Source organism: Dipodomys spectabilis, unplaced genomic scaffold, assembly GCF_019054845.1.
Source record: "Dipodomys spectabilis isolate Male_0828 unplaced genomic scaffold, ASM1905484v1 ptg000312l, whole genome shotgun sequence".
Taxonomy (NCBI): domain Eukaryota; kingdom Metazoa; phylum Chordata; class Mammalia; order Rodentia; family Heteromyidae; genus Dipodomys; species Dipodomys spectabilis.
In genome coordinates this window covers 3,356,483-3,384,130 of record NW_024870989.1, presented here as the reverse complement: position 1 = coordinate 3,384,130, position 27,648 = coordinate 3,356,483, and the positions used below count along the sequence as shown (strand labels likewise).

At 39.9% G+C, this 27,648-nt stretch overlaps 1 non-coding gene and 1 pseudogene across 1 annotated transcript; one reads left to right on the top strand and one right to left on the bottom strand.

Annotated features, from left to right (window-relative positions):
- Positions 1–5,898: 5,898 nt before the first annotated feature.
- Positions 5,899–11,858, bottom strand: LOC122127787 (annotated as a pseudogene).
- Positions 11,859–26,438: 14,580 nt separating this feature from the next.
- Positions 26,439–26,601, top strand: LOC122127817. The gene has a single exon (XR_006151297.1). It is a non-coding gene; the product is annotated as a U1 spliceosomal RNA (small nuclear RNA).
- The last annotated feature ends 1,047 nt before the right edge of the window (positions 26,602–27,648 follow it).

Genomic DNA, 27,648 nt, shown 5'->3' with positions numbered 1-27,648 from the left:
GAAAGGAAATTAAAATGTTCATGCTATTCAACAAAAATGAACACACAAATTACCAGCTCCTCTGGGACACAGCAAAGGCAGTACTCAGAGGCAAGTTTATAGCTCTGAGCTCCTACATTAACAAATTGGAGAATTCTGAAACTAACAATTTAATGACACATCTAAACCTCCTTGAAAAAGAGCAGCAAGCTCTTCAGTAAATGGTGCTGGCAAAATTGGTTAACCACATGTAGAAAACTTAAGCTAGATCCTTATATATCACCCTGCACCAGAATCAACTCCAAATGGATCAAAGACCTTGAAGTCAAAGCAGACACTCTGAAAACATTACAGGATGGAATAGGAGAAACCCTAGGTCTCCTTGGCTCAGGCCGAAATTTTCTGAATAGAGACCCGGAAACACAACAAATCAAAGAAATGTTGGACAAATGGGATTGCATAAAGTTGCAGAGCTTCTGCAGGGCAAATGACATAGCTAGCAAGATCAATAGAAAGCCCACGGATTGGGAGAAGATCTTTACTAGACATACAACGGACAAGGGTCTCATATCTAAAATATACTTGGAACTCAAAAAATTAAACCCCCCAACAACAAATCCTCAAAGAAACAACTGCCCAATAAATAAGTGGGCGAAAGCCTTAAAGAGAAACTTCTCTGAAGAAGAAAGAAGGAAGGCCAATAGACACATGAAGAAATGTTCAACATCCCTAGCCATAAAAGAAATGCAAATCAAAACAACATTGAGATATCACTTCACTCCAGTTAGAACGGCAAAAATAAAGAACTCTAACAACAACAGATGCTGGAGGGGATGTGGACAGAAAGGAACCTTACTTCATTGTTGGTGGGAATGTAAACTTGTTCAACCACTTTGGAAAGCAGTATGGAGGTTCCTCAAAAGACTTCACATAGAGCTCCCCTATGACCCAGCAATCCCACTTTTGGGCATTTACCCTAATGTTTACAAACAAGACCACACTAAAGCTACCAGCACAACAATGTTTATTGCAGCATTATTTACCATAGCTAAGATATGGAACCAACCCAGATGCCCCTCAGTAAATGAATGGATCAAGAAAATGTGGTATATATACACAATGGAATTCTATGCCTCCATCAGAAAGAATGATATTGCCCCATTTGTTAGGAAATGGAAAAACTTGGAAAAAATTATATTAAGTGAAGTAAGCCAGGCACAAAGAAACGTAGGTCCCATGGTTTCCCTTATTTGTAATATCTAGTATATGTATGAGTCAAGCGGAAAAGGTCAGATAATGTGATGTCAGGAAAATGAACCCTTAGATGTGTATTTTAATGTTTTTTTTCTTTCATGCATGTGTTTCTAACACATTTATAAGATTATCTCTTTGTTGCTTTGTATGTCCCTCCCTCACAGTATAACCCCTGCTTTCACTATATTTGATGTCAGTATAACTTGTGGAGGAGATGGGGAAAAACCAGTTGTTTAAGGGTACAGGTGGTCCTGTTGCAACAATAAGAAGTACAAGTTGTCATGTCCAAAACGAGCTTTACAATGTTGGTGCGGGGGGGGGGGGGAAGGGGGGAAGGGGGGGAAGGAGAAGGATTGGGATTGGGGGGGAGGGGGGAGGCTGGGAAGGGATGTGAAGGGTAAACAAAGGAGGAGGCTGCAATGCTTGGTAAGAAATGTAAGCATTATCCTGCCCATGTAACTGGAACTCCTCTGTACAGTATGTTCACAAATAAAATTAAATTAAATTTAAAAAAAAAAAGAAAAAAAAAAAGAAAGAAAAAGAGCAGCAAGATAAACCCCAATCCAGTAGACGGAAAGAAATAATCAAAATTAAATCAGAATTAAATGAATTTGAATCCAAATAATCTACAGAAAGAATCAACAAAACAAAGAGTTGGTTCTTCGAAAAACTTAACAAAATTGACAGACCCTTAGCAAATCTTATCAGAAAAAGAAGAGAACACACCCAAATTAATAAACTCAGAGATGAGAATGGAAACATCACCACGGAAACAACCAAGATTCAGAACATTATAAGGGAATACTTCTCAAAACTTTATGCTAATAAGTTTGAGAACTTGACAGAAATGGACCTTTTACTAGCAAATATTGACATGCCAAAACTAAACCAAGATGAGTTAAACGATCTTAACAGGCCCATATCAAGCACTGAAATAAAACAGCAATAAGAGACCTCCCAGCTAAGAAAAGTCAAGGACCAGATGGTTTTACAGCAGAATTTTACAAGGCCTTCAAAGCAGAGCTCACACCAATTCTCCTCCAACTCTTCAATGAAATTGAAAGAGAAAGCTCACTACCGAACACATTCTATGACGCAATCATAACCCTCATCCTAAAACCAGGCAGAGACTCATCAAAGAAAGAGAACTATAGACCCATTTCTTTGATGAATATTGATGCAAAACTTCTCAACCAAATCTTGGCCAATCAACTTCAACAATTCATCCAAAAAATCATACACCACGATCAAACAGGATTCATTTCAGGGATGCAAAGCTGGTTCAATATACGCAAATCAATTCATATTATTCATCACATCAACAGGAGCAAGGATAAGAACCACATGGTTATCTCAATAGATGCAGAAAAAGGATTCGACAAGATCCAACACCCCTTTATGATGAAGGTTTTAGAAAAATTAGGAATCCATGGAACATTCCTCAATACAATAAAGTCTGTATATGACAAACCTACAGCCAGCATTATACTCAATGTTGAAAAACTAAAGCCATTTCCTCTTAACTCAGGAACAAGACAAGGATGCCCACTCTCTCCACTTCTCTTCAATCTAGTATTAGAATGCCTAGCTACAGCAATAAGACAAGATGGAGACATAAAGGGGATCCAAATAGGGAAAGAAGAAATAAAACTCTCCCTCTTTGCAGATGACATGATCTTGTATTTAAAGAACCCCATAGACTCCACTCCCAAATTACTCAAGCTGATTCAAAACTTTGGCAAATTAGCAGGTTATAAAATTAACCCCCCCAAATCAATGGCTTTTCTGTATGCCAACAATGAGAAAAGTGTGGCTGAAATTAGGAAAGCAACTCCATTTGTAATAGCCCCACAAAAAATAAAATACCTAGGAAGTAACCAATGAAGTGAAGGACCTCTATGATAGAAACTTTAAAATCTTGAAAAAGGAAATCATCACAGAACTAAAAAAATGGCAAAGCCTCCCATGCTCCTGGATTGGAAAGATTAACATCGTGAAAATGGCAATACTTCCCAAAGCAATCTACAAATTCAACACAATACCTATCAAAATTCCAACCTCATTCTTCAAGGAAATAGAAGAGGCAATCCAAAAATTCATATGGAACAATAAAAGACCCCGAATAGCAAAAACGCTCCTCATCGGAAAGAACACTGCTGGAGGAATATCAATACCAAATTTCAAACTCTACTATAAAGCCATAGTAATCAAAACAGCTTGGTATTGCCATAAGAACAGACCTCAGGACCAATGGAATAGAATTGAAAACCCAGAAATGAACCTACAGACCTATAGCCATCTAATCTTCGATAAGGGAGCTAAAACAATATAATGGAAGAAAGACAGCCTCTTCAGTAAATGGTGCTGGCAAAATTGGTTAACTACATGTAGAAAACAAGCTAGATCCTTATATATCACCCTGCACCAGAATCAACTCCAAATGGATCAAAGACCTTGAAGTCAAAGCAGACACTCTGAAAACATTACAGGATGGAATAGGAGAAACCCTAGGTCTCCTTGGCTCAGGCCGAAATTTTTTGAATAGAGACCCGGAAACACAACAAATCAAAGAAATGGGATTGCATAAAGTTGCAGAGCTTCTGCAGGGCAAATGACATAGCTAGCAAGATCAATAGAAAGCCCACGGATTGGGAGAAGATCTTTACAAGCCATACAACGGGCAAGGGTCTCGTATCTAAAATATACTTGGAACTCAAAAAATTAAACCCCCCAACAACAAATCCTCAAAGAAACAACTGCCCAATAAATAAGTGGGCGAAAGACTTAAAGAGAGACTTCTCTGAATAAGAAAGAAGGATGGCCAATAGACACATGAAGAAATGTTCAACATCCTTAGCCATAAAAGAAATGCAAATCAAAATAACATTGAGATACCACCTCACCCCAGTTAGAACGGCAAAATTCAAGAACTCTAACAACAACAGATGCTGGAGGGGATGTGGACAGAAAGGAACCTTACTTCATTGTTGGTGGGAATGTAAACTTGTTCAACCACTTTGGAAAGCAGTATGGAGGTTCCTCAAAAGACTTCACATAGAACTCCCCTATGACCTAGCAATCCCACTTTTGGGCATTTATCCAAATGTTTACAAACAAGACCACACTAAAGCTACCAGCACAACAATGTTTATTGCAGCATTATTTACCATAGCTAAGATATGGAACCAACCCAGATGCCCCTCGGTAGATGAATGGATCAAGAAAATGTGGTATATATACACAATGGAATTCTATGCCTCCATCAGAAAGAATGACATTGCCCCATTTGTTAGGAAATGGAAAAACTTGGAAAAAATTATATTAAGTGAAGTAAGCCAGGCCCAAAGAAACATAGGTCCCATGGTTTCCCTTATTTGCAATATCTAGTATATGTATGAGTCAAGCGGAAAAGGTCAGATAATGTGATGTCAGGAAAATGAACCCTTAGATATGTATTTTAATGTTTTTTTTCTTTCATGCATGTGTTTCTGACGCACTTATAAGATTATCTCTTTGTTGCTTTGTATGTCCCTCCCTCACAGTATAACCCCTGCTTTCACTATATTTGATGTCAGTATAACTTGTGGAGATGGGGAAAAATCAGTTGTTTAAGGATACAGGTGGACCAGTTGCAACAATGAGAAGTACAAGTTGTCATGTCCAAAACGAGCTTTACAACGTTGGTGTGGGGGGGGAGAAAGAGGGGAAGGAGAAGGATTGGGATTGGGGGGGAGGGGGGAGGCTGGGAATGGATATGAAGGGTATACCAAAGGAGGAAGCTGCAATGCTTGGTAAGAAATGTACGCATTATCCTGCCCATGTAATTGTAACCCCTCTGTACAGTTTGTTCACAAATAAAATTAAATTAAATTAAAAGAAAATGTATACTTCTTTATTTATATAAATAGGGTTTTTAAACAATAGTATTTAAAAGAAATCTGCATTTTTACATTCACCGTCAGTGAATTCCTGACAGGGAAGGCTGAGCATGATGATACATAGTAAGGTCCCACTGCAGGACAACAGTAGCTCAGGAAAGCACCATTCATTTGAGAAGCAGTAGGCAGGCTCTGGCATTCCTGTTGCACTGCTGGCAATGGGAAGTCTTAGACCTTTTCCTCCACAAGACTTCTTCAAATTCCCCCTGTTAATCAGCAGTGGCATCTTGGCACTGCTGATACTTGGACACCAGGTCGTTGATGTTGCTCTTAGCCTCAGTGAACTCCGTCTCGTCCATGCCCTCGCCCGTGTACCAGTGCAAGAATGCCTTGTGCCGCAACGTCGCACTGAACTGCTCTGAGGTGTGCTTAAAGGGTTCCTGGATGACCGTGTTGTTCCCAATGAATGTGGCCAACATCGTGAGGCCATGCAGGGGGATGTCACACACAGGTGTGAAAGCAGATGTCATACAGGGTCTAGTTGTCGATGCAGAAAGTTTCATCTGCATTTTCCACCAACTGGTGGACAGACAAGATGATATTGTAGGGTTAGGTGAGGATGATAGGGTTAGGTGGATAAAGGCTCAGCCCAGCACTGGGAACTAGAGTGTTTGGATGTTAGGGAGGAGGGATGCCTGTTAGCCCTCTCCTATGGACTATGATGACATACCAAATATGAAGTTGTCTGGTCTGAAACTCTGGCCAAATGGTTCCGATCTCACTGAGTCTAAGGTGCCAGTGTCCAACATCTTGGGCAAGGGATGACACTGAAGTTGTTCATGATTCTATCTGGGAACTCCTCTCAGATCTTGTTGAGAATCAGGGTGCGCATGCCTGACCTGGTGCCACCTCCCAGGGAGTTGGCCAGCTACAAACCCTGGAGACAGCCATACTATTCCACCTCAAAATTTCCAGCACTGATTCCAGCAGCTCGGCTCCCTCTGTGTAGTGGCTGTTGGCCCTGTTCTGGCCTATCAGACACAAAGACATGATGAGACACATACTCCAGGAATGATGACTGTACTATTTGCATTGTGAAGGCTATAGGCTCTTCTGAGCAACTTTTGCTATTATTTTAGATACACTTTGGTGGAATAAAGGAAATGTTTTCTTTTTTGGGGTCCAGTCGTGGGCCTGAACTCTCGACCTGGGTGCTGACCCTCAGTTCTTCAGCTCAAGGCTAGCGCTCTACCATTTAAGTCCTGAAGTCGTTCCCTATTATTGCCAGGCATTTGAAATCGCCATCAGCGCTGAAACCTTGTTGGAAGCTTTCCTTGCTCGCTCGCTGTTCATTCCCTTCAGAGGCTGCTTGCAGACTGGCATTTATGTGTGCTGATTGAGTGGCCAGGGACATGATATGACTGAAATAAGTGGTTTAGGTGAGGATGATATCTAGATGGATAAAGGCTCAGCTCACCACTGGGAACTGGAGTGCCTGGATGTTAGGGAAGAGGGGTGCCTGTTAGCCATCTTCCATGGACCATGATGACATACTAAATATGAAGTTTCTGGTCTGAAACTCTATGGTTCCGATCTTACTGAGTCTAAGGTGCCAGGCTCTAGGTTCCCCATGATGACCCGAGGAACATATTTGTTGGCTGTGGGAACAAGAGTTGACTTAGGCCTATACTTGACAAGGAACTTAGGGGCAGAGCTTATGATTCTAAGTGGCTCTCAGCATTCATTACAGAAATTACAGCATTTCAGACATGGAAACAGAAAAGATATCTTGAGCATGAACCCCCATGCAAGAGGCTTCAGCAACTTTAAGGACATTGGCAGTTGTCTATTTTCATGAATATTCATTCCTTTGCTTTGGGCATGGTGGCTGAAATCTCAGCTACTCAGGAGGCAAAGATGAGCATCAGGCTTTGAATCTAATGGGGCAAAAGAAAGATGACAATTTTTTTTTGGTTCATCATGGGGCTTGAACTCTGGGCCTGGGCACTGTCCCTCAGCTCTTCAGCTCAAGGCTAGCACTCTATCACTTGAGGCACAGTCCCACTTTCAGTTTTCTGAGTTGTTTATTGGAGATAAAGGTCTCAGGGACTTTCCTGCCCAGGCTGGATTTGAACCATGATTCTCATTTCTCAGCCTCCTGAGTAGCTAGGCTGGTGTGAGTCACCATTGCCTATCAGCAAGAACCTTTCTCTTTTTTTGTTAATTTTGTTTTTATTGGAAAGGTGCTGTATAGAGGAGTTACAGTTACCAGAGTAAGGAAATGAGAACATTTATTGTCGAGCATTGTTACACACTCCTTTGTTGTTCTCCCACTATCCCTTCCCTTCCCCAATTACCTTTCTCAAGTAAGTAGCTAAGTGCTGAGCACCAGTGCTTCATGCCTATAATCCTAGCTACTCTGAAGTTAGAGATCAGAGGATCGCTGTTCAAAGCCAGTCTGGGCAGGGTAAGTCTGAGAGACTCTTATCTTCAATAAACTAACAGAAAACCAGAAATGGAACTGTGGCTTAAGTGGTAGAGCTGCTTGCCTTGAGCTGAAGAGTTGGGGCACAGTGTATAGGCCCAGAGTTTAAGCCCCACTGCCAACAAAACAAACAAACAAACAAACAAACAAAAGAGCCAGGTGTTGCTCTTCAGCAAGTAGATGTAGGGGGAATTCAAGTATAATGCTTTCCTGGGAAAAATACATAAAATACATATTTCTTGTGTTATAATGTTTCAATAATTGTTATCAAATAGCACATTTCCCTGTATTCAAATACTCAGAGCAACCTTGGACAATTACTTGCAATTTGCCATTTAACCTGATTTGTCAAAAGGGACATCAGTTAAAATGATATAAACATCAGTTTGAGACTGTCCCCTTTCCTAAACAATCACATGAAGAAAACTGGCCATCCTATCCTGCCTGATACACAGGACCTAATAAAGACACAACATAAAATACTGTTCATACGAGTGACACAATCCCACACAATGACTCTTAACCAAGGAACCACAAGATTAAAGTTATATATCTTACTTAAACTATATTAACACAAAATACCAAGGTGAGGACATCCCAAAATGTAGATCCATAAAACTCCAATACATTAAATAGCTTTGTCCTTTTGTTTGCACTTTTTCATTGGTTTATTACACAGGAGAACCAATTATCTACGATTCTGTTTGTATACAATAATGTAGAATGGAAACTCTTTATATGAAATTAAATGAATTTCACATTGACTGTTACAAAAACTGAAAATCTACTCTGTAGACTTCAGTTAGGTTGTTTGTATTAGGAAAGACAATATGAATCATTTAAAAGCAATGTTTACACATTATTATTGGGTTTTTCTACATCACAGCAATGTTTTTTACTTTAAAAACTTTAAAAAGAATTGGTTGTTGGCTAAGTATTCATATTCAAAATACTCAAGACCAGAACTGTTATAGATTTCAGGGTGAGACACTTTATGCTTTGTGATTTGGACTATTCACATATATATTAGTGACTGAACATCCCTCTTTAAAATTTTAAAATTTTCAATTTCAAAATGATTTTTAGAAATTTAATCTGTATTTTAAAGAGGGCAACGCAACTGGGCTCTGGTTCCTGAAGGGTGTAATTCTAGCTACTCAAAAGTCTGAGATCTAAGGATCGCAGATTGAAGCCAGCTGGGGCAGGAAATTCTGGGAGACTCTCCTCTCCAAGAAACTACCTGAAATATTTGGTGCCATGCCACCTCCTGCGGAATCTGCATGAGATATCACCTTAGACAAAGACCTTCAAGGAAGCATGCCTGCAGGAAGAGTGTGTTGGTTCAAGGCTTCCCATACACTCGGCTGCACCTTTATATCCTCTACCTTTATTCTTACTTTATTCTTACCTATATTCTTCTTGGCTGTACATTCATTGCCTTTATTCTCGTTTTGGCTATTTTTCTATTGATCCACGAACAAAGCATGTTGTTTCTTTCCAGTCCAATAGAGATAGCTTCTCTAAATAGTAAAGACTAGGACCAAAGATTAAATGTGGGCGATGCCCCAATCAATCTATCATCTGGTGTGATGCTACCTCCAAAACTCCTACAACTTCACAAGTGGTTTTGTGGCTCACGCATAGTAAATATAAAAACAAAATTTCCAGATATGTTAAAACAAGCAGAATTAATGAATTAAACTAAGCTAGAATGAGTTATCCCAGAAGCTCAGAGAGTTCTAAAAATAGGAACCCCTGATAATAAAAGGAAAAGAAAGATTCCCCCAACAGTTATGATTAAGTTTAGTCCAGCTTACATTATAGGGGATAGATGGTGGTTTCTCACAAAATATAAAGTTAGTGACATCACATTTCCTGAACCGACTGATGAACCATTGCCTTATACAGGAGCTGATAAAGATGTAAGTAGATAGATTAATGTAAAAGACAAAAAGGTATTTTGGAACTCATTAAATTTTGTGCAAAGATTAGGTAGATCTAGACCATTATTGTGTTTATTATTAAAACGACAATAAGATAGTTTAAATTAATAATTAGAAATTTATGTGAACAAATATTGGGATTAAAATTATAGAAAACGGAGAATGTTTGACTCAACCTGGAAGTGGTTTTTAGGATAGTTTCAAAGGGACTTAAAAATATATGAAAAAAATAAAAAGAGTACAATATAAGTACAACCCTGTCTTAGGTTTGTTAATTAGTAAACATAAAAAGGCTGAATAGATGACGCATTCTATTTACCTATATGCTTGACTTGTTTCACATCACTTAGCTTAAACAGTTGGTGGGATAGTCATCAATTTTCATGTAAGCCATCAATGCTTTGCTTTTCTTAAAAATTGATTACGTGCTTAAATAAACAAAAAAATCTATGTCACAATCTCACACTATATAAAAATGTTAATTCTCCTCAATAAAGATACACTCAGATTCAACTCTTTTGAGTCTGTGTCTGTTTGTCACTTCGTAGACTCCTTGCCCACCTATACCGAGATCTTTGTCCCACCAGTCCCAGTGCTCCGGCCGAGCTGGTCTTTCGCAAGTTGGTACTGGAGATGTGGCTTAAGTGGTAGAACATTAGCCTTTAGCAAAAGAAGCTCATGGTCATTGCCCAGGCCTTGAGCTTAGAAGGACGACTAGCACACAACAAAATGGAATTGAATGGTATTTAAATTATATTTTATCAATTGTTTTAGAATACATATTTAGGCAGTCTCATTTTTAATGATGTAAAACAAGCTCATGCCTGTAATTCTCACTACTCAGGAGGCTGAGGTCGGAGGATCACAGTTCAAAGCCAGCCAGGGCAGGAAAAGACGGTGAGACACTATCTCCAATAAACCACCAGAAAACCAGAAGTGGCGCTGTGGCTTAAGTGGTAGAGCTGCTTGTCTTGAGTTGAAAAGATGAGGGAAAATGCCTATGCCCAAAGTTGAAGCCCCATGACCAAAAAAAAAAAAAAAAAATCCAGGTGTGGCTAGTCAGCAAGTATAGGTAGGGGGAATTCAGTAAAAGGCTTTCCTGAGGAAATTCACAAGAGTATACTCAAAAATTAAAACAAGATATATGGTGGAGTGGCTCAGGTGGATCCAGCACTTGGCTTACAAGATCGAGGCCCCAAATTCGAACTACAATACCACCCTAAGAATGGCAGGAACTCCTACCTTGTCATTAGTATTCCCCGGGGACCTATTCTGCCACGGTATTGGAAGCCAGAGGGAGACACTCACCAGCTGCCTCATTGTAATACACCTAGACTCTCTGCAGCTGTACGCTACTTTCTCCATAGTAGTTGCCAGGGCCGTCAATGTTGTGCTCATCGCTTAGATTTCCCAAAACTGAGATGGAAATAGAAGTGTATTATGGCATAGAATGTTAGCTGTCCAAACAATGGATTTTAAAATAACTATAAGAAACCCAAGTCCTGTTGACACAAATATTTTTGTAAAAAAAATTAGATTTTCTAAATTTAAAAAAGCACAAAAATTGATGGTATTTTAGTTTTGTTAATCTCTTTGCTATCTGGCTGAATAGACACCATCTAGGTTCTCCTATGAGTATTCCATCTTATGGGATACCATATTCTGTTTGGATTCTATGATGAGAACCTGGCCTTACATGGACATGAAATTGCCAAGGCAGTAACTTGAAGACTCAGCTAGAAGGGTCTCCAGAACCACAAGGGTCCTCAGAGCATACACCGACAACCACTGATTTAGAAAACACCCAACTTAAGGGAGCATGAAAACTCAGAGAAATTTGCATTAAGGTGGAAGAACTGTTCTCAATTATAAGTTACTCATCAGTTGACAAAAAGGGAATCCTCTGTATCTGTCAGCTCAAAGACACTGCACTCCTTTCATTCAAACCTGACCAAAAATTCATTAGTCTATTCCCAGGAAAGTAAGTACAATGACTTGAGTCTAAGGTAAGACTAAGACATGCAAGGGATTTGAAACCACCCCAGCCTTGCTTAAAAAAACACACCCATCTGGGCCACACAAATTAGGGAAATTGGGGAAGCTATCTGGTGGACTTGATTTCCAGGAAGTTAGGGACTACTATGAAGCCCCACCTACCTCAGCCTAGACATGACCACCACCACCTCCACCCTACAACACCATCCTCTTCCTCCTCATCCCCCTAAATTTGAGACTAGGATCCTAGGCCAGTGCTATGCTCCCCTTTGCGCCAATCTGGCTGCCACAGTGGCCTGCCTGTATGTACACGATCTCCCTCATGGTGTAGGGCTGCAGAGCAGTTGGATGTGTGTCTTCAGCATTGGTGCACACAGAGGCAAACAGGTAGGGCTGGGGAGCAGGAATCTAACACAGCCAACTCAGATCCCCATTTAAAACTCTGGTTGTTACAGGGGCAGAGGCGGTGGGGTGGACTTGGTAGGCAGAGCCAGCAGGTGCTCCAACTCAGTCTCACTACTGCTGGGTAATCAGAGAAAGCTACCAGTTACCACTTAGCTTTGGCATCCAGCTGTCAGCCTCAAATCAATTAGCACAGTTGCCACTCTATTTGGAACCTCTTGTCACACTGCCACCCACCTCCCCACCCTGACTCACAAAAGAAGCTGAACCCTGGGATCCAGGAAGCAAGAGAAGGGGCTTCCTCTACACAAGGTACGTTTTCCAGAAGCCTACATTCAATTTTTGATTGGAGGCCCTAGAACTGAAGGGGCACTTTCAGCTGTGATCCCAAGAGCAAGCACCAACTGTTGGATTCCGTGACTGATCCACTTTCCATTCTGGGAAGAGTCAGGGGTTTAGGGCCTTGCCTTCATACTCAGGTTTTCTTTTCTTTTCTCTTAAAAGTAGCTTGCTTTATTACTTAAGCCATAGGTCTACTACAGTCTACTTTTTGTTTCATTTGGCTTCTGCTCTGAGCGTGACAACTCAGCTCCTGTTCTGTGTGTGTGTGTGTGTGTGTGTGTGTGTGTGTGTGTGTGTGTGTGTTTGGCCAGAGTTAGGCAGGTTGGTGTTAGGGCTTGAAATTAAGGCCTGGTGACTCTTTCTGAGATGTTTACTATTATTGAGATTAGGTGATTACCTAAATTTCTCTTATTTCAGAATATTGTAGAATAGTGATATTTAGTTGAAGTCACAAACATATTTTAACCTTCACAATGCAAATTGTCATTATCATGGTCGATAAAGTTTGTGAATTCTATAAGCTTTGACAATTCAATTCTATAAGCTTTGATAATACAATAATTTCTTCCAGGTGATATTTACATTTCTTTCCTTTTGCTTACTGTAAGATGTTCTGTCTTTCACACTCATTCTTCTCCTCTGTTTCTGAGGTTTTATTGATTTACTTATTTAACTGAAGGGTAGATGGCTCTACTACTTGAGCCACAGCTAAACTTCTGCCTTTTTTTAAGTGGTTAGTATGAGGCAAGAATCCCATGGGTAGTCCAGGGCAGTACAGAGAGGCTTGAAATCTGAGGAACAGAGTTCAAAGTCAGCCTGGGAAGGAAAGTCAATGAGACTTTTATCTCCAGTCAACCTAATAGGCGGAAGATAGTAGAGCTGTAGCCATGAGCAAAACGCTTCAAGTTTAAGTCCCTCTATTGAACACACTGAAGAAAGTTTCATGGACTTTTCTGACCAGGATGGCTTTGAACCATGATCTACAGATTTCAGTGTCCTTAGAATTCATAATAATAAGTGTGAGTCAACATTTACAAATCTGTAATTACCTCTTCTTCCACCTTTTCAGTTATTTATTATTTCTCTCTTTCTTTTTGGTATTTGTTCTTAGGTGCTAGTTCTTATGCTGTTTTTTTTTTTTTTCCTTTCTCTTGAAACTACCATGCTCTACAACTTTGACCACAGGTGAACTACAGGCTGTTTTTCTTTTTTGTAGCTCTCTTTCTAGGGCTTAAACTCAGGTCACAGTGACTGAGTTTTATTTTTTTAAATTGAGTGGTGGTTGTTATGTCTTGAAATTAAGTCACGATTACTTTCCTTGAGGTTTATTTATTTTTACATTAATAGAATCTGGTTTCACTACTTGAGCCACAGCTCAACTTTTGCATTTTTTGTGGTTAATAGGAGATTAGAATATCAAGAGCAAGTCAAGAGCATTACAGAGAGGACTGAAATCTGAGAATCATGGCTCAATGCCAGTCTTGGGCAAGAAAGTCAATGAGACAATTATCTCTAATAACCATCAAGAGGTAGGAAGAAGTAGACCTCTAGCCATGAGCAAAACATAGCAAGTTCAAGACCCCATACTGAACACAGTAAAATATGTCTCCTGTACTTTCCTACCTGCACTGGCTTTGAACCACAATCCTCAGATTTCAGTAATCTGAGCAGGTAGAATTACAGTTTTGATTTAGAAAGCCTTAATATGTTCCTTTTTGCACCTTTTCATTTATTTGGTTGTCCCTTCCCACTTTTTCAAAGTTCATGTCCTTTATTATTAGGTCCTACCCATTTATGCTTAGCATTTATTAAATTAATCATTTTTACTGATTTTGTCAGTTGTGGGGCTTGAACTCAGTGCCTAGGCACTGTCCGTCAGGGACACAGCAGGCATACTGCTACTTTCAGACACAGTGCCACTTCTACTTACTTGGAAAAAACAGTCACCAGGGGACTTTTTAGACTAGGCTGGCTTCCAAATGTGACTCACAGATCTAAGCTTCCTGAGTAGCAAGTATTATAGACATGAGCCAGAGGCACCTGGCTTGTTTTTTTTTTTTTTTTTTTTTTTTTACATCAATACTACCAGGCTCTACATTTAGGCCACACTACTTCACTGTCGATGAGATTTTTGGCCTTTTGTTTTTTGCTCAAAGCTAGCAGGAACAAAAACTCAACTCCTGAAGGGTTTTTTTTTTGGCAGTGGGGAGGCTTGGATTCAAGGCCTAGTGACTCTCGCTGAGGGTTGTTTTGTTTTGGGTATTTTGTTTTTCATTTCAAAGCTAGCAGGCTCTACTGGTTAAGCCTCAGCTCAACTTCCGCCTCTATTTTTCTTTTAGTGGTTAATAGCAGATAAGAGTCCCATGGGAACCAAAGCACTACACAGTATCCTAAAATCTAAGGATTACAGTTTGAAGCCAGCCTGAGCTGGAAAGTCCATCAGTCTCATCTCCAATGAACCACATGAGACAGGAAGTAGTATTTTTAAACTTGAGTAAAAACCCTTAACTTCAAGCCCATGTCTAGCACACTCAAAAAGAAGTTAGTTGGACTTTCCTGCCCAGGCTGGATTTGAACTCTGATCTTTACATTTCAGCTTGTATTAAAGGTATGAGTCTATATTTAAAAAAAACTAATTGGCCCTTTTTTCTTCACATACATTTATTCATTTGTTTGTTCCCTGTCTTGTTTTTAGGGCCTCACCAATCTTGCTGAAGGATAGCATGCTCTAAAACTTTAGTAACAGTTGCAATTTGGTTCATTTTTTGGCTTTGGTGGTTTGTAGGAGGTAAGTATAGACACTCCCACAGGGTCCTGAATTATACTGATTATGATTCAATGTCAGGGGACAAGGAACATTCATGAGACTCTTATCTCAAATTAACCTCCAAAAGATTGGAAATGGTCAAACAAAAACTTGTACTTCATATCACAGAAAGGAACACACACACACTCATACGCGCGCACACACATTCACACACACACACACACACACACACACACACACACACACACACACACACACAATGGGATTTCCTCTCCTGGCTGGCTTGGAATAGGAATGCTCAATTTCAGTGTTTTGAGTAGCTAGAATTACAAGTGTGAGCCACCAGTTTCTTGTTAATTTTATCATTTTTAAGACTCTTTGTGCTCTCTTCCACTTTTTAAAAAAATTATTGTGGTTGTCTTAGTACTAGATCTGTTTTTCACTTAGCTTTATTTTTTACTTTTTTTCTTAGCTTTTTCTTAGCTTTTTTATGTTCAATTTTGCTGCTCTACCACTTCAACAACAGTTCCAATTCTTTTTGCTGATTAGTTGGAGATAAGAGGCTCATTGACTTCCTGCCCAAGCTGGCTGTGAACCACAGTCCTCAGATTTGAGGATACTGTGTAGTGCCCTTGGCTTGCTGTGGGACACTTCTGTCCTATTTACCACCAAAAAATAAAGAGAACCTGCTAGCCTTGAATTAAAAAAATACTTGGACGTCTAATTCTGGTACTAATAAATTGTACACACTGCTTGATCTATTAAAAAAAAACAAAACAAAAAACCAAAAACAACTTATGCGCAGTGACCAGGTAATAAGGATTCCTGACTGATAACCTGAACTCATTTCCCAAAGCCTTTTTTAGATATATATGGTCATTTGTGTCAGCTGAGGAGAGATTAAAGAACAAGGCTTTACAGGCCAGTTGCTCATGACTTGGAAATCAGGATCCATTGGCAAAGCTTTTCAGAGAATGACTAAAAACTCACTCTTCACAATTCCAAATGGTTTTTTCCTCTGTGCAAAGGAAAGAGAGATGAGAAGGAAGAAATATGGGAAACTAAGAATCCTCAAACAAGGTAAGTTATGTTAACTTTATTAGATAAAGTAAAACATAGTTGTACAGTGTGCAATCCAGAAAAGGACATGTCACTTCTGTGTGGATCCAAGTGAATTTAGTTAATTAATCGATGGTAAGGAGTAAAACCCACTATTGTATTTACAGAAAGGAGGTACATGGCAGGCAAGTCAGTTCACTAACCTCAAGGATTTTGAACACAAAGGAGTGAAAGTGTTTGACTCTAGCCGGGCGCTGGTGGCTCACGCCTGTAATCCTAGCTACTCAGGAGGCTGAGATCTGAGAATTGCGGTTCAAAACCAGCCCGGGCAGGAGAAACCGTGAGACTCCTATCTCCAATAAACCACCAGAAAACCGGAAGTGGCGCTGTAGCTCAAGTGGTAGAGCGCTCGCCTTGAGCTGAAGAGCTGAGGGACAGCGCCCTTGCCCAGAGTTCAAGCCCCACGACCGACAAAAAAAAAAAAGTGTTTGACTCTGTTTGGGCAACAGGAAGGAACAGAGCTGAGGAGGACTGAGATGTGCAGACGTTCCCCAAGAAAGATCTCACTGACATCAAGTCTTCAGATGCATGCTGGTTGTCAGTGGCTCATTCTTGTAATCCTACTCAGAAGGCTTAGATCTGAGGATTGTGGTTTGAAGCCATCTGGGATAAGAAAGTTTGTAAGTCTTTTATGTTTTACAACTCAAGAATATTCGTATTTGTTGCTAATTGCAACCCAAGGCAGTGCGATGGGATACCAAGCTGAAGAAAATTAGAAAATACACAAACAGGTATAGAGAAAAAGAAAAAAAATCAATCAGGACCTGGAGTCCCAAGGCTCACTGGCACCTGGGCCCCAGGTCACACAAGCAATCATATTTGTTTGAATTCACACTGGGAAGGTTACCATGGATATAAGCAAAAATGAAGCTTCTATATTGCAATCAGAGCCACCACAATGAGTGAGAAACACTGGTTCCCTTTTTGTTTTGAGAAAGGAGAATGCAATCCAGAGAACATCCAGACATTTGGTCTATTCTATCTAGCTTCCTAGGTTAAGTTGTCAATTCTTTTACCTCCCAGGGTTCAAGGCCTTTGAAGCACTATGGAAGGAGCCAATAGCTTAACCCTCTCCAGAGCTGTTTTTTTTTAAAATTGTGAAAATACCACACAGAGGAGTTACAATTACATTGGCAAGATAGTGAGTACATTTCTTATCAAGCATTGTTGCCTCCTCCTTTGTTTCCCCTTACCATCCCTTCCCCTCTCAACCCCCCTTTCCCCTCCCCCTACCTAAGTTGTAAAGTTCGTTTTTCGAAATAACATCTTATACATTTCATTGTTGTAATGGGTTCACTTGTAACCCTATTTATATATTGATTGATTGATTGATTTTTTTATTGTGAAAATACCATACAAAGGAGTTACAATTGCATGGGCAAGATAATGAGTACATTTCTTATCAAGCATTGTTGCCTCCTCCTTTGTTTTCCCTTCCCATCTCTTCCCATCTCCCACCCCTCCCCCCGCCCCTTCTACACCCGCCCCAATGTTGTAAAGTTCGTTTTTCGACATACCATGTTGTACATCTCATTGATGCAATGGGTCCACCTGTATCCCTATTTAAACAATTTGTTTTTTCCCTTCCCTTCCACAAATTATACCAATATCAAAGACAGTGAAAACAGGGCTAATACCATGGGGGAGGTACATACAAAGCAACAAAGAAATCATTTTATAAATATGTTGGAAACAATCACAAGAAAGAAAAAAAAAACATTTGAATCCTTATCTTGGGGTTCATTTCACCTAACATCAACTTGTCTGACAGTTTCTGTTTGTCTCAGACATATACTAGTTATTTCAAATAAGGGAAACCATGGGACCTATATTTCTTTAGGCCTGGCTTACTTCACAGAGCTGTTTTTTAACCTTTCCATGGTCAGCTCTCAGCTTTCTGAGTACTACTGAGGTGGTGTTCCAACCTCTCAAACCTTTTCCAGGTTCAACAGCTCAGCTTGAGTCTCCTACATCTATATACATTAATAGTATGGTTTACAAACAGTAAAAAAAGAAAAATAATATTAGACATTTAAACAGAAATAACTGACTGCATTCTTTTATCCAGGACAAAAAAATTTAGCACTGCTGCTTTTAGTCACTAATAACACTTTTTTTAGATATAATTTCATCGCTTTCATAAAACCTCCTACATAGTCCTTAGAGTGTCTTTTTGCCTCCCATTTTTATTTATTGCATTTGCATAGTAGTATATCATCCTTAAAATCATTTCATCTCATAATTAAAGTTTATCTTGTAAGTAAATACTTGTGAGACTCCAATAAAATATCAAAAAAGCTGAAAGTGGAGCTGTGGCTTAAGAGCTATAGTACAAGCCTTGAGCAAAAGAGGCTCAGGGGCACTGTACAGGCCCAAAGTCGAATTCCTAGTGTCCACACATACACAAACCCCCACCCCAGATCCCACACACAATCAGATGATAATGTCTATCAAGTTCTTCCTTAGGATGATCTTGGTGATGTCAGCAACTGTATCAAGTTTCTATCTCTCTTCCATGCATTTGTGGTAGTAGACAGCAGAGTCGCTGTAGTATAACACGTGTCTAAGACCTGGCATTAGCAAAGGCTGTCATGTAACATATCCAACACAATGTCCAGCTCTCTTGATGGTAGATCTGCACATCTTGGGACTTGATGGGACCCATGTACTCCAACTTGGTTTCCCATCCTCTGTGCCACCTGCTGCAATGATTCATTATCCATACCAAATAGGTTTCATAACCTTTCCCAAATTATCTGAATACTGGATGCCAGAGACCTCACGGATACACTCTGTGGCTATTCCCCTCCCTGACAGGCCATTTTACCTTCTATGCGCTCCTCACAAATGTGGGCAATGGTCTCTGAGAGACTTCGTGCCTGATCTTGGAGAGATTTAGTTTCATTATGTCCATAAGCTTTGGGAAATCATGCAGTGAAGGGTCCAGGTTAGGAACATAGCTCCTCCTTCTGGAGGTTTTCCTGTATGTTCTCTTGGCCATTGAACAGAAGTGGGGTCTCTGAAAGGAACTTGTATGGTGTTCTCTGTCTGGCTTGGTCCATATAATATAGAACCACTTTCCCATCCCTTCAATGATTTAGGCATGCTGTATGTGATTTGTGCTGCACTGCTCGCAATGCAGTAACAATGTAGAGATCACAACTGGATGTTGTGTGGCTAGCTGTCCATACTTGGACATGAGTTCCCTGACCGGCAGGGCCCATAACTCCATGCTGGGAAAGTGAGAGGAAGATTAACTGGCTTATATCCGTGTAGTCTGAATGACCCCAGGAGGCATTGAGGCATCCTCTTCATGTCCACGGCCCCTCAGCATATTGATAAAAATGACACACCATGCCCAGTCATCACCAAAATGCTCACCTGGTACTGGGCATTATCACCACCATCTCACCCACTTCTCGCAAATTCAGTTAAAATGCTGCTGTCCATGAGTAAAGAGCAGAGGACAAGAAAGCAGGTACCCTAGGGAAAGTAAATACTGGACCTCTTCCACGGTGAGAAGACAATGCAACCTGCAACTATAGAATAGCGAAGGAGTTAAGATGGTTGTGCACACAGCCTGTGCAGAAAAAATGCCAGACCTAGTATGCCCTGTTCAGAGTTTCAGTCCATAATCATCTATAACAAAGACATCTCAGGTACAGATAAACCAAGTTCATAGTGTCTTTCCTTCTTTTAGTCTGTGCCATTCTGGGGTTTGCACTCAGAAAATGGACACTATCCCTGAAGTTTATGTTTTTTTCCCTCAAGGCTACTGCTTTACCAGTGGAGCCACAACTCTACTTCTAGATTTTTTTTGTACATAATTGGAGATAAAAGTCATACAGGCTTTCCTACCCAAGTTGGCTTCAATCACTGATCCTCAGCCTCATGAATAGCTAGGATTACAGGCTTGACCACTGAGTCTGGCAGCAACCATCTTCCTTTTTTATTTCCTTTTCTTTATTTTTTGTCAGTTATGGGCCAGAATTCTGGGCTTGGGCACTGTCCGTCATCTTTTCAGATCAAGGCTAGTGCTGTACCACTTGAGCCACAGCATGTCTTCCAGCTTTCTTTCATCTTATGTGGTACTGAGGAATTGAATCCAGGGCCTTATGCATGCAAGGCAAGCACTCTACCACTGAGCCACCTTCCCAGCCTCATCTTTCGTTTTCTTAAAAAAATATTAATAGGAATATGATGTTCAGAGGGGTAACAGTTAAGCCAGTGAAATTAAACAGTTGTCAGGTAATGAATACATTTTTGGGAGACAATTACAACCCTTCCCTTGCTCTAAGTTTATCTCTCCCACTGTGGGTTTTTTGTGGTTAATTGGAGATAAGAGTCTTCCAGACTTTGCTGCCCAGGGTGACTTTGAAGTACAATCCTCAGACATCAGTCTGCTGATGAGTTAGGATTAGAAGCTTGAGATTTAAAGACAGGACGACTCTTCTGAAGGTTGTTCTATATTGCCTATAGGGCTGTGGGCCTGAATGGACTTAGGCAGTGAATGCCAGGCAGGTCTCTCATCTGGAAGCATGTGTCCTACTTAAGCCTGACTGGCTCTCAGAACAGATAGGTGATGCTTTCAGAGCAAGAAACAGTGTGTACTAGCTCAACAGAAGTCTTCACTGTATTTGTCTTATTCAACAACTACTGAGTTGCTTATATTATCAACACTTTTTCTTTCTAAAAACATATGTATTGTAAGATTGCAGTACCTACAGATTTGTAATGGCCTAGGAATATATGTGTGTTATCAGATTTAACATTCAACCTACATAAGTGTTCCAAATCATGTTTTATTTATCTTAAAGTAGTTCTTGAATATTACTCTTTATTAGTAATGATATTATTAATATAAGTATTAAAGTTCTTCAAACATGTTTCTCTTACTAGATGAATCCTTACAGTGACATTGAAAGCATCTTCTGGAGTAGCAATGGAGAAGATACTTGGTGAATACAAAGAATGAGGATGAGAAGTGTGAAAAACAGAACTAAGAGACTTACAAGTGTGACTGGGAAACATCTTCCACAGAGAAGAATCCCAGACTTTTGAAGGTATGTCAGTGTGAGAATAGGTCTTTAACCAGTTCACGTGACCACATGGGTGAGTCTCAATGTTGCCACTTAGATATTATTTTGATTCCTATATGAAAGACTTATGTCCAATGGGCTTTCACAACCCCAGATTTATGAATATTTGCTATCTTCTTTCCTTCAATATTACTTCATACTTTAGTATTGAGTGCATTTTTTCTTTTAAAACATGAAAACAACACCATCTTTTGGACTGAGGTGTTTCCTGTCTCCCTAAGAATAGCTCTGGTATTTAAGAGTATTCCTGACAGGTTCCAGTGCCTCACTTCTTTAATACTAGCTACTCATCAGGCTGGGATTTGAATATCACAGTCGAAGCCTGCCTTGGTAGGAGAGTCCATCAGAATCTCATCTCCAATCAACTACCAAAAAAGCCAGAAGTGGAGCTGTGGATGAAGTGGTAGAGAAGCAAAAAAGGCATAAGGGCAGGCTGCACTCAGCCTGAGCCGAGCCCCTGCCCAGCCTTCAGGCACACACACACACACACACACACACACACACACACACGCACGTGTCTTCCTGCCAGGCTTGTCCATGGAGTCCCATAAAATTGTTGGAGACCTCTCTTCAAATGGACTCACCCTTTTATTCACTCCATTAATGTGGAAATTGACTCTCAGTAACCTATATCTATTGATTCAGGTTGTGTATTTTGCATCCCACTTCCTCTGCTTGTTTTCTGAGGTGAGTCTTGTTGCTCAATACAGCTGTCCATACACTTCAAGATGCTGCTTATGGTCTCGGGGCCTGCATTCACACTCCAAATGGAAAAATAAAATATAACCTGAGACACTCTGCTTACTTTGAGGACCATCTATCCAGGCAAGGGAAGCTCCCTATGAATGGCATATTGGAAGCCAGGCTCAGGGTGTTCAAAACAAACAGAAGTGAAGTGTGGAGGGCTTGAGTTGTTCTGAGGAAAAGCAGAGAATGGAGGAAGACAGAGAAACTGGGAAAAGACAACCTACCTTCCCATGTTTCCTTGCAGTTCCTGATCCACAGTATAACCTTTGCTAATTGCTCTGCTGTGTGTGTGTGTTTATGTGTGTCTTTGTGAATGTTTGCATGGGCACAGTGGCTCTGGGCCTTGAATTCAAGGGCTGGGCACTGGGAAGTCAGGATGGGCACTGGGAAGTCAGGATGAATGTGAGCAGGTATATCATATGAGTGTGTGGAAGTAACTCCATCAAACCTCTCAGTGTGTGCAACTAGTATATACAGATGAAAGTGAAAAAAATGATTAAACAATGATCAAACAACTCCTTCCTAAGCTATTTAGAGATAACTTTAAAAAGTATCAGAAAGCATTGTTGGTAGGGGATATGAAAACAGCTGTAGTTAAAACTATGGGATTATTCAAGCCAGGTGCTGGTGGCTCATACTTGTACGCCTACTCAGGAAGCTGAGAACTAAGGATCATTATTTGAAACCTTCCTAGGCTGGAAAGTTATGACACTGTATATACGATATACTACTCAGAAAAAGCTCAAAGTGTTGCTCTGGTGCTCAAGCGGTAGAATGCCCTAAGTTCAAACCACAGGACTGGCAGAAAAAAGAAATAGTCCAAACTTAAGATGTCTAGGGAGTTTTAGACTAAATATCCTATAAAAACAAATTACTATATCTTGGGGCTCATTTGTTGTTGTTGTTGTTTTAGATATGTTATGTAAGTGTTTAGTTTTCTTTGTATATTATTCCCCCTATGCTATATTCCCTTTTGTCACTGTACTTGACTTTCATACCCTGCATCTTGTATATATATTTTTCTAATTTTGGGAGGGGAAGGGAAATTAAAAACGCTAAAACAAGGACACAGGATGACGTGTTGCAACAATGATAGCCATAAGACAGTATGTTGGAAATGAACTTTACAACTTCGGGTTGGGAGGGGAAGATTGCAGGAGGTGGAGGAGGTAAGGGATAATGGAAGAAAAACAAGGGAAGGGGTAACAATGCTTGACCAGAAATGTACTCATTGCCTTATTTATGTAACTCTAGCCCCTCTATAGACTCTTTACAATAAAATAAAATTTAAAAAATGAAAAATAACTAGTTATAACTAAAGTATGAAAGAAAAAAAAAACTTTCACCAACTGGCCTGTGGCATCAGTAATTAGAAATACAGTCAATACAAATAAATTGCAATACCCCTACAGATTCATGCCCATGGCTACTTCACCTTCCTTGTCCCCTTGGGAAAGTCAGGAGAAATCATTACAAGCTTCCTATCCTATGACAGTCTACTCAATACCTGTACCAAGATTGTCATCTGTAGGACATCAGATAGAAAAAGTCAATATTCCTTCCAAAAGGATTTCAAATGAGCCTCATAAACCATAGCCTCCTACTGTCCTGATTTAAATCTTATTTCCCTGCCCAAGCTACAAATACATATAAACTTGTGGAGGGCTCTAGAGAGATGGACAAAGACTTATAAAACATGTACTATGTTTCACACCTGTAGAAAACTAAAACTAGATCGTTATATAGCACCCTGCAACAGAATCAACTCCAAATGGATCAAAGACCTTGGAGTCAAAGCAGATAGCCTGAAAACAATACAGGAAGGAAGAGGAGAACCTCTAGGTTCCTTGGCACATGCTGAAAGTTTCTTAATAAAGACCCAGAAACACATCAAATCATAGAAAGGTTGGACAAATGGGATTGCATGAAACTGCAGAGCTTCTGCATGGCAAAGGACATAGCTAGCAAGATCAATAGAAAGCCCAAGTACTGGGAGAAGATTTTCACTAGCCATACAATGGACAAGGGTCTCATATCTAAAATATATTTAGAACTCAAAAACTTAAATTCCCCAAGAACAAGTCTTCAAAGAAACAACTGCCCCATAAATAAGTGGGCTAAAGACTTTAAGAGAAAGGTCTCTGAAGAGGAACTAAGAATGGCCAATAGACACATGAAGGAATCCTCAACTTCTCTAGCCATAAAAGAAATGCAAATCAAGACAATGTTGAGATTCCACCTCATCCCAGTTAAAATGGCTATAATCAAGAACTCTAATAATAACAGATGCTGGAGGGGATGTGGTCAAAAAGGAACCTTACTGCACTGTTGGTGGGAGTGTAAACTTGTTCATCCACTTTGGAAAGCAGTATGGATAGTCTTCAAAAGACTCGACATAGAGCTTCCCTATGACCCAACAATCCCACTTTTGGGCATTTACCCAAATGATCACAAACAAGGCTATATTAAAGCTACCAGCACAACTGTTTATTGCAGCATTATTTACCATAGCTAAGATATGGAACCAACCCAGATGTCCCTCAGTAGATGAATGGATCAAGAAAATGTGATATATTTATATATGTATATATATGTATACATACATACATATACACACACACATATATATATACATATGTGAGTGTGTGTGTGTGTATATATATATATATATATATATATATACATACATATATATATAATAGAATTCTATGCCTCCATCAGAATTACCTCACCCCACTTGTTAGGAAATAGAAAGACTTGGAAAATATTATATTAAGTGAAGTAGGCCAGACCCCAAAAAACGTAGGCCCTATAGTTTCCCTTTTTTGCAATAACTAGTATATGTCTAGACAAGAAGGAAAGATCAAAAGCTATGTACATATGACCATATAGGATGATGTTAAGTGAAATAAACTCCAGTGCTTTTTTCTTCCTTGCTATTGTTTTTAACATATTTATAATGTACTATGTGATTTTTTTTTGTTTCTCTGGTATGTTCTTCCTCCAGGGTATTACTCCTGTTTTCACTGTATTTGTTTCTGGTGACCTGCGTCTTGTATGTACATAACATGATACTTAAATAAGGATACAGTTTAACCCATTGTAACAATGAGATGTACAAAATACTGTGTTGTAAACAAACTTTACAACATTGGTGGGGGGTGGGAGGTGTTGGGAAGGTGGGGAGGGAAGGGATGTTTGGGGAAAAGAAAGGAGGTGGTGACAATGCTCGCTAGGAATTGTACTCACTACTTTACTCAAGTAACTGTAAAACTTCTGTACAATATTTTTACACTAAAACATTTTAAAAACAGCTTAAAGAACATACAATATGTTTTAATAAATTGGATGAGGATTCATAAAAGGCATGTTTTGAATTTTCTTTATTTTTAAAATAGAATGAGGGCTGGGAAGTTTGCTTAGCGGTAGAGTGATTGTCTTGCATGCGTGAGGCCCTGAGTTTGATTACACATCACCACATAAGTAGGAAAAAGCCAGAAGTGGTGCTGTGGGTCAAATGGTAAAGCACTATTCTTCATCTAAAGAGCTGAAGGACAGTGACCAGGCCCAGATTTCAGTATTCAGGCCCCATGACTGACAAAATGAAAGAAAGAAAGAGGAGTTGAGATAGTGTCCAGGGCCGAAGTTCAAGCCCTGAAAAAGTACCCCCTCACCAAACACAAAATCATACACAGGGCTGGGATTCAGCTTAGCAGCTTACCATGCATGAGTTTTGATCCCTAAAACAAGGAAAGGGAGAGATTGGGTGAGGGAAGAGAGAGGGAGGGAGAAAAGGAGAGGGAGAAATAACTGCATATAGAAAAGAGGGTAGCTCTGCATAATAAATGATATTCATTAGGGTACATGGTCAGGCAAACATTTTCTGTAAAGGAACAAAGTACGTCCAGGCCTTGGGAGCCACATGATATGCCGAAAGTATTACATTCTTCTGTGGCAGTGTGACAGAGGACACAGATAGAATGAATGCATTAAAACTTTACTAACATTCACTGAAATTTGAATTCTATTTTTATTTGAAATATGGCTAGTGTAACTGTGTGTCTGAATTTTTAATTTTATGGAATTTTGCTTACTGTAAGAATTGTCACTTACAGCTTTGTGGCTGGCTACCCAACTGAGTAGAACAAGTCTGGCCTCTAATGAAGTCTTAGAGCACCTCCAAAGTAATCCAGGAATACAAGCAACGGAAGTCACTCACCTTTTTGGTAGTCACAGTAAGAAACAGTAAAACAAGAAAATAAATGAACCTACAATTAAAAACACCAAAGGAGCTTTAAGCAAAATTCAGCAAAATTTATCTAGTATTTAAAGCTTAATCCTCAGATTTCAGCATTCTGAGTAGCTAGGATTACAAATGTGAACTACTCTCATGTATTTGTTAGTTTTTTAAATACCAAGTCATCATTGTCACTTACCTGGCAGGGGAGATACCATGATCACGAAGGTGGTTTTCCCAGGGCAAGGCTTATCTATTGCACTCCAGATGTGCTGACACCGCGATTTCCCCAAATGTGGGAAATTCGACTGCATAATTTGTCGTAGTGGGGGACTGTGTCAGTGCTCTTTTCTGGATAGATAGATAGGTAGATGGATGGATAGATAGATAAATAGCATTGTATTTTATACTGCCCTCGTCTCCTTTCCTGCACTCAGCAGTCACTTGGTCCTAAGGATACTGTAAAGGATGAGGTACCTCTAGGCTTACTTTGTAGTTTCTAGGAACTACAAGGAGTAGAGAAATCAGCTACAACTCACCATGAGAAAATAAATGAGGAAGTTGGGTGCAGGTGGCTTACACATGTAATCCTAACTACTCAAGAGGCTGAGATCTGAGGATTGCAGTTCAAAGCCAGCCCAGGTAGGAAAGCTCAGGAGATTCTTATCTTCAATTAACCTCCAGAAAACCAGAAGTGGGCTCTGGCTCAAGTGGTAGAGCACTTCACTTGAGCTGAAGAGCTCAGGGACAGCACCCAGAGTTCAAGTCCCATGACTTACAAATAGAAAGAAAACAAATGAGTAACCAGAGCCAATGGCTCATACCTGTAATTCTAGCGAGTCAGAAGGCTGAAATCTGAGGATCAAGGTTCAACACGAGCCTAGGAAGGAAAATCTATGAGATTCTTATTTCCAATTAACCACTGAAAACCATAAGTTACAATGTAACTCAAAGCGGTAGAACACTAGCCTTGAGCAAAAAGATCAAGGACAGGATCCAGAAACTGGGTTCAAGCCCTACAACCGAACAAAAAAAAAAAGAAAAGAAAAAGGAATGAGAAGCCACCTTAATGAAATAGCTAAGCAAGTACAATATACAGAATAACTCCTCCCTTCCTTCTTTTCTTCCTTCTATTCCTTCACATCCTTTCCCCCTTTCTATCCTAGAACTTAAACTCAGGGCTTCATGCATTTTAGGTAGGTACTCTACTAGATGATCCATACATGTGCTTTTTTTGGCTTTAGTCATTTTTCTTTCTTTCTTTCTTTTTGGAGGGCGGTCCAGTCATGGGGCCTGAACTTTCGGCCTGGGCACTGTCCTTCAGCTCTTCAGCTCAAGGCTAGCATTCTACCACTTGAACCACATCGCCACTTCCGGCTTTTTTCTTTTTACTTATGTGGT